Source organism: Pteropus vampyrus, unplaced genomic scaffold, assembly GCF_000151845.1.
Source record: "Pteropus vampyrus isolate Shadow unplaced genomic scaffold, Pvam_2.0 Scaffold58, whole genome shotgun sequence".
Taxonomy (NCBI): Eukaryota; Metazoa; Chordata; class Mammalia; order Chiroptera; family Pteropodidae; genus Pteropus; species Pteropus vampyrus.
In genome coordinates this window covers 10,202,276-10,209,300 of record NW_011888839.1, presented here as the reverse complement: position 1 = coordinate 10,209,300, position 7,025 = coordinate 10,202,276, and the positions used below count along the sequence as shown (strand labels likewise).

Here is a 7,025-nt window from a genome sequence, read left to right as displayed (position 1 = left end):
AAAAAAAGATGTCTAGATAATATGACACATATAGTACATGACTGAACTAATAAAGAATTTAACAACTAAAACTGCTTTCCTAAATCTCAAAAGTCACTCTTAAGGTAGACTGACCAGTTTCTGTCTTGCTCTCTGGGTCGTCCTGAGATCAGGCCTATTGGATCCCAGGATCAAGATAATCTCCCTTTTTGTATCAGCTCTCCAATCACTTACTCTCTCTGCCAAGGTTGTTACTCTGAGGAGCTCTTCATCAGTCCCTTATCCAGGGATCCCCAACCCCCCTGGGCCGTGGACCAGTACTAGTCTGTGGCCTGTTAGGAACTGGACCACACTGCAGGAGGTGCGGTGGGCCAGTGAGCAAAGCTTCATCTGTATTTGCAGGTGCTCCCCAGCTCTAGCATCACCACCTTAGCTCCATCTCAGATCATAAGGCATTAGATTCTCATAGGAGCATCGGTCCCTGGTGCCAAAAAGGTTGGGGACCACTGCTTTAGACCACCTTCTCTACCTCTCACCAATTACAGCAGGTCTTCAAATAATGTTATTTCATTGGAGATCAATTTATTATAATGTTGATGAGAAAATAAATGAATTTCCGGCCAAGGCCACTGTCTGTGTGGAGTTTACACATTCTCCCCATGTCTGCATGGGTTATTTCTAGGTACTGTGGTTTCCTCCTTCATCTCAAAATTATGCACATTAAGTGATTGGCACCTTCAAATTGTCTCAGTCTGAGTGAGTGTGTGTGTGTGTTTGTTTGTGTTTGTGTGTGTGTGTGTGTATGCGAGTGCCCCTGCAAAGAAAAGGTGTCATGTCCACGACTGGTTTCCACTTTGCACCCTGAGCTGCCGGGCGAGGCTCCGTCCAGTTCAGCGACTGAACTGGAATAAGTAGATTGGAAAATAATTGTCTTGCTTTTATTCATCTTTCTAAACCGAATGTATAGCTCACCTGTGTTTCAGTGTTTAATATTAGAAGTATTTGGGTCATTATTTAGAAGTTTGGTGATGTGTTTTGTGACCAGAAATATTCTGAAGGAACTTAACTTTTGTTTATATGAATTAGTCTGTGGTAAAATCGGTTTTGCTGTGTGTCGTTTCCTTGAAGTCACAGTTCCGAAGACCCTAACAATGATGTTAAGCAAGAGTTTCCTTTTGTGAGAACTTCTGAACCACTTGTATCTCATGAAATCTGATCCTTTTCTCAAGATTAGCCCCCATGTTGGGGGGAGTGGGGGGAGAACAGGATTCCTACAGTCTGCTTTACTTATTTATAATGCATTCTTCACTATGTGTAGGGACAAAAACATAGGTTGCTCTTTTACCCTTTTATGTCTTTCTTCTCATCTAGCCTCAGATTCTGCTTATTTGGCAGTAAGGTATACATGCCATACTTGAAAGATACTGTCTGTTCTTCCAGTTTTGACCCATGACATGACTTCTGGGAGCTATAGGATTTTAGCAAACCCTCTCTTTAGACAAAGCTTGGTTTTTCAAGCTAATAATGCCTTGCCCTGAGCTTAGCTATCTGCCCTCTGTAGCTCGGGCCCTGACGGGCTCCCTCAAATAAGGAAATGGAAGTTATCAGTAAAATATTTAATGGGAAAATCAAAGGAGAATATGTTAATATTTGCCAAATATTATCATTGTTATTTTAAAACAATCTGTATGGAAATGTAATAATTTAAATTGTTGATCAGATTCACCCTGTTCAAAATACTTCTGCTAACAACCCTGAAGTAATTTTGATAGACCACAAAATCTTTCACTTAAATGAACAAAACTTATGTTGTGAAATGAATGATATGTGGTGAACTAAACCTCTAATTTAAGCACGCACACAGAAACACAAATACACACAAAACAATCAAAACTAAGCTTAATCACACGTGAAAAAGAAAATACAGGAATAACTACAAGTGTATTTTACTATTAACTTCAAGTTCATTTCCATTACTGAATAGACAGGTCAAAGATGACTGATTTCAACTCACAGGGCAATGCTGATTTTTAGTAGTATCTTTGAGGAGCTCTATGCAGAGGAAAATTATAGGCAGAGAGTATCCTAGTCTATGTTGGCCATGAGTAGAACCTGGTGTAATTGTCATTTACCACCGTTATTGGCATAAGCAAACCAGGTGTGACTAGGATACTATTTCTCCTGGGCAGTCAATGTCCTCTTTTTTCTTCTAATTCTACAAATCTAATTCCCATGCTGCATCTAAATTGGCTACATCACACTAAGCATTTTTTTTTTTTGCTCCAGACTCATTTGCAAATCACATTGTCTTTAGAATCTGTTTGAACTCATTTACAGTTCAGTCTTTACAGGAATTTTCTGCTTCAAATATATAGTATCCCTGATTCTATTATCACTGCTCTAGTTAGTTCTCTACCTCATTGCTACTGCACAAATCTGTGTAAATGCTGGAAATGCAGAAGTTTCTTTATTTTTCAATGCAAATAAGTTCTCCGGAGGCCTTCTTCAAAATAGCTTTAACAAGAAGCTTTTTGACTATATACTTTGTTCTATGTGATAGAAAGGTTTTATAGCCTTCTCCATTCATTAGATATTTATGGAGTGACTACAGTATGACATAAACTGTTTCCACTTTAGTCTGAGTGCTACCTGGAAGTCTTTCCCCAAATTTATATAGCCATATTTTATTATCGTCATCATTTTATTATTATTATTATTATTATTTTGTTTCTCCTGTCAAACATTCTCCCTAGGTACAAGGATTTAAAGTGTTTCTATTGAAAAGGAATTTGTACGTTTAGCATTTCCTGATCAGTATAACAGGAAGTATATAGTATTTCAAGCTTGAAGAATGTTTTGTAATCATTTTAATTACCAGCATATTAGGAGAAAAAAGCAGCTTTTTCTATCTCCTTCGTTATGACAGGGACCTCTAATTTTAAGTATGTGTCACTCAACAAAAACCGTGAAGTACTGACACAACAGAATATGATAAAGAAAGAAAGAAGAAAGCCAGACACAAACATGAAGTTTCATGATCCAGAAGAGACGACCGATAACTACCTATGACAGTGAACAGACAAACAAATAAAAACTTGCAAATCAATTGATATGTTTTTTAAAAAAATATTTCACACTAAGTACAGTCAATTAAAATATATCAGTCAATTAAAATATAAAATATAATACTATAATGAGATATGTCATATCAATCAAATCTTATAGAAGTAACTTAGAGTGAAAAAAGCAGAAATAAATGCCTACATGTGAAACAGACAATTGGCAATTCAAAACAAATATTTTACTTTAAGCCACAGGTAGAAAAGAGTAGTGGCTCCATCATTAAAGTATATTATTTTTCATCACCTATAAAGCCTTGTGTCCAAGTTGACCACAGAATAGTGTTTTAGGCACATCCAGCTTTCACAATCTGTGATTATTTAGGGAGGCTGAGCGAATGTACTACCTGTGATGATGGTTGAGCTCAATGCTATAATAATTGCACAGTATAACTTACATATGTAATAAGTACAATAAATGCAATAAATTCATATTTTTTCTCAAAGAAATAACCTCTAAAATGTTCTTGACTTATCAAATATCACTTTGTCCCTGTGATATAAAATGCTAATATGCCTGTGAAATAGCAAGTTTATATTATAATGAATTCGGATAACTCACCCAATTGGAAGAAGCTGGTAAAAACAAAATTAGACAGTCATGTTAAAAATATGAATAACCTTATCTACGGCCATGCCACCCTGAACAAGCCCGATCCCATCTGATCTCGGAAGCTAGGCAGGGTAAGGCCTGTTTAGTTCTTGGGTGGGAGACCACTTAGGAAGACCAGGTGCAGTAGGCATAAAAAATAAAAAATAAAGGATTGTAAACTGACAAGGTCCTTGCAATCTGTGAGGTCAACCAAGGGTTGCCTCGCCTAAAAAATAAATAAATAAATAAATAAATAAATAAATAAATAAAAATGAATAGCCTTGATCACTTCAACTAACTCGAAAACATTTGTAACATACCACCTTAAATGGTAAATGAGGTGTACAAAATGTAAGTAACACAAGCGTTAAAGTAAACATAAAAGTCATGACAAGGTAACCCAGAGAACTGTACAGGAAAAGACATTGTCACAAGTTACAGGGATTCTTCATAAAGAAGAAGGAAATAATTTTGAAATTCATATGATTGCTATACATAATTTCCTCCTAATATTTCAGCAATCTTAAAATCTCAAATATAAAATTTCAAATATCTGAAACACTGGTCCAGGAAATAAGATACAATAAAATAGAGATACTATGATATGATGCATGTAAGTATTAATACAACATATGAATAAATATTTTAAATTATAGCTAGGCAGAAACCAATGTTACAAACTCAGAAGTACTTTTAAATATAAATAATATTTTTTTAAGTAATATATTTAATAATTTACAGCTTAAAGAGGCTTTCAAAGTTTCAACAAAAGCATTGAAAGTGATTGTGCTTATTGCTTTATTAACCAAAAGATAGTCCCAGCTGACTATATACACCTGAAATGTCCCCATTATCTCCAAGACATACTTGTGTAAGCCTTTGTTTTTTTCCTTTCAGACTCTCTGATTGCACACACTTCTTTTGTTTGTTTTTAGATTTTATGAAAAACAAAGAAAAGGCATCAGCCACAAGACTAGTTTTACAAACCTTGTGTTCCTGCCTGCATTCAAATTTGAAGAAACATATCAGCAAATTTCTCTTTTACTATTCTTATTATTCTATAAAGAACATAACATTTTCAAAGCATTAGTGACAGCATGTTATTTGTTAGTCAAACAATTCTATGAAACCAATAAAGCAGGCATTGATATAGATAATAAAACTGAAGCTGATATTGATTAAATAAAACCCCAGGTCTTCAGCCAGTTATTGGTAGAGGCAGGACTGAACACATAATTTTTTTTGTTTCATTTTTCAAGTAAAGTGAAAATGTATAGTAAATAAATAGAAATCTACGCACACAACCGGCAATCTCACAGACATTCACGAGTCACAAATAATAGCCTAGGTCACATGGGATCTTTGCTTGGAAACGGAACACACAATTGCCTTCTTTGTCCATCAATGACTTCCCTGTACCCCATTTTTCTCTGTTGCTTGGGAACCATATGGTCCCTCACATCCCTACTCTATTTCCCCACATGCAAGTGTCCCTATAAAGAATCCAAGGTTTGCTTTTTGTAAGTTATAAAAATTATTATTTGGTTAATTATTAGCAAGTATATCAATATCATTATCACTATTCAGCAAAATGATTATAATGGCTTATCACAATTCTGTTTCATTTGTTCTGAACAATTTGAGAGTTTAGATATTAGGTACAGTGTTTTCAGACAGGACAAGCTTTATTTTGTCCTATATGTAATTTGTGGAGTCATGTCTTATAGCACATTCATTCAAAGCTCAACCTCTGAAGTCAGTTCTGTCATTAGTATTCACTTAAACAAATTACCTGACCTTTCTGTGGTCCAGATTTCACATCTGTGAAAATACATTAATCAAGAGAGTCAAGTTAGTTAATTAATGTAAAGAATTTAGAATCTGGCCTAGCCCACAATTATTATTCATTACATATTGCTGCTCTTATTACCAGCATTACCTTTGTAATTAAATTTTATCTTTATGCTTCAAAAACTCTCCAATCCTCCAAAATTTCCATTTCCACATTTGAAATTTCCTTGTTCTGAGTAATGTATTAGCTTTAACTTAAAGAAAGTCGAAAGTTATTTTCTTTGTCAAGTTTTGAAACATTAAATTTCTTGTCCAAAATATTTTTATTCTATGTAATGGCTTACTGAAATTTATACAGACTTTGGCTTATTTTTAGGAGTTCAGTTATGTAAGACCAATGTATATATTTCTCTGTTTTTTATAGAAGCACTGATAAAGCAAATTGTTTATATGTCAGGCTATGTTTGGAAGATTTATCAGTTTATAGATTTTGAGTTTGGGCCAAGCACAATTCAAAGAGACTTTCTAGCTTGAGTATTTCTAAAGTAATACCTAAAGTCCTCATATAATATTTTCATTAAAGTAAATTTAATCCTCTTGTCAAAGGCTATGCATATTGTATGTGAATAAACCAAATAATGTTATATAAAACATAATCTCTACAAAGTTCTCTCAAGACATTTGGCATTTTACCTACAACTTCTCATTTAAAGGGTTGGCATGTAGTAAGTAGTGGGGTTGTCTCAATATACAGACACTAATCTATATTTTATCTTACCTTCATAAAAGTCTTCAGTACCCAATTAGATTCTATTTTTTTGACATACAGTGAAATCAAATTTTTGAGATAAACCTTGAAACCAATTCTTCTTTGATCTTAGGCTAATTATTTAATATCTTTTAGTGTCAGTTTTCTTATCTGTAAAAATATATGGTAGGTATACGGATATATATGTGTGTATGATATATTTATACATATATATTTGATAAATGTTTATCAAATTTTATATACATGTATTGATATTTAATGTAAAATATGTTTATGCCATGTGTATATATATCAAATATATATGTATATAATTACATACATGTTTAAATATAAATATGCATAATGTTCTACAAAATACATGTACATGTTTGTACATGTATGTGTATATATCTTTACATATATTTGTACATATCTATGTGTGTATACACAAACATATAAAAGCTCATTAAAAAGTGCTTTGTATAGAGAATGACAAATATTAGACACTTAATGAATGTTTTTAATTGAATTAAGAAGCCACCAGGAATAACAATACTGTGCTATTTTTTGAAGAGTAAGATATCCAAGGCTGGTATCCCTTACACAGAGCATGGAGGAAAATTCACACATTTTCTACGAAGACATTTTTCTAAAAGCCAAAAATTCAAGGGCATTTAATGCCTTTGCTAGAACACTCTAATTCTCATGGATATGACTTTAACCTGATCCAAATGTAATAACATGAAAAATAAACGAGATTTTCAAGGTCAGAAACCACATGGATCAAAAGAAATCG

General features: G+C 33.6%; 1 pseudogene; it reads left to right on the top strand.

Moving 5' to 3' along the window:
• The first annotated feature begins 3,722 nt into the window (after positions 1 to 3,722).
• Positions 3,723 to 3,841, top strand: LOC111740154 (annotated as a pseudogene).
• Positions 3,842 to 7,025: the final 3,184 nt, after the last annotated feature.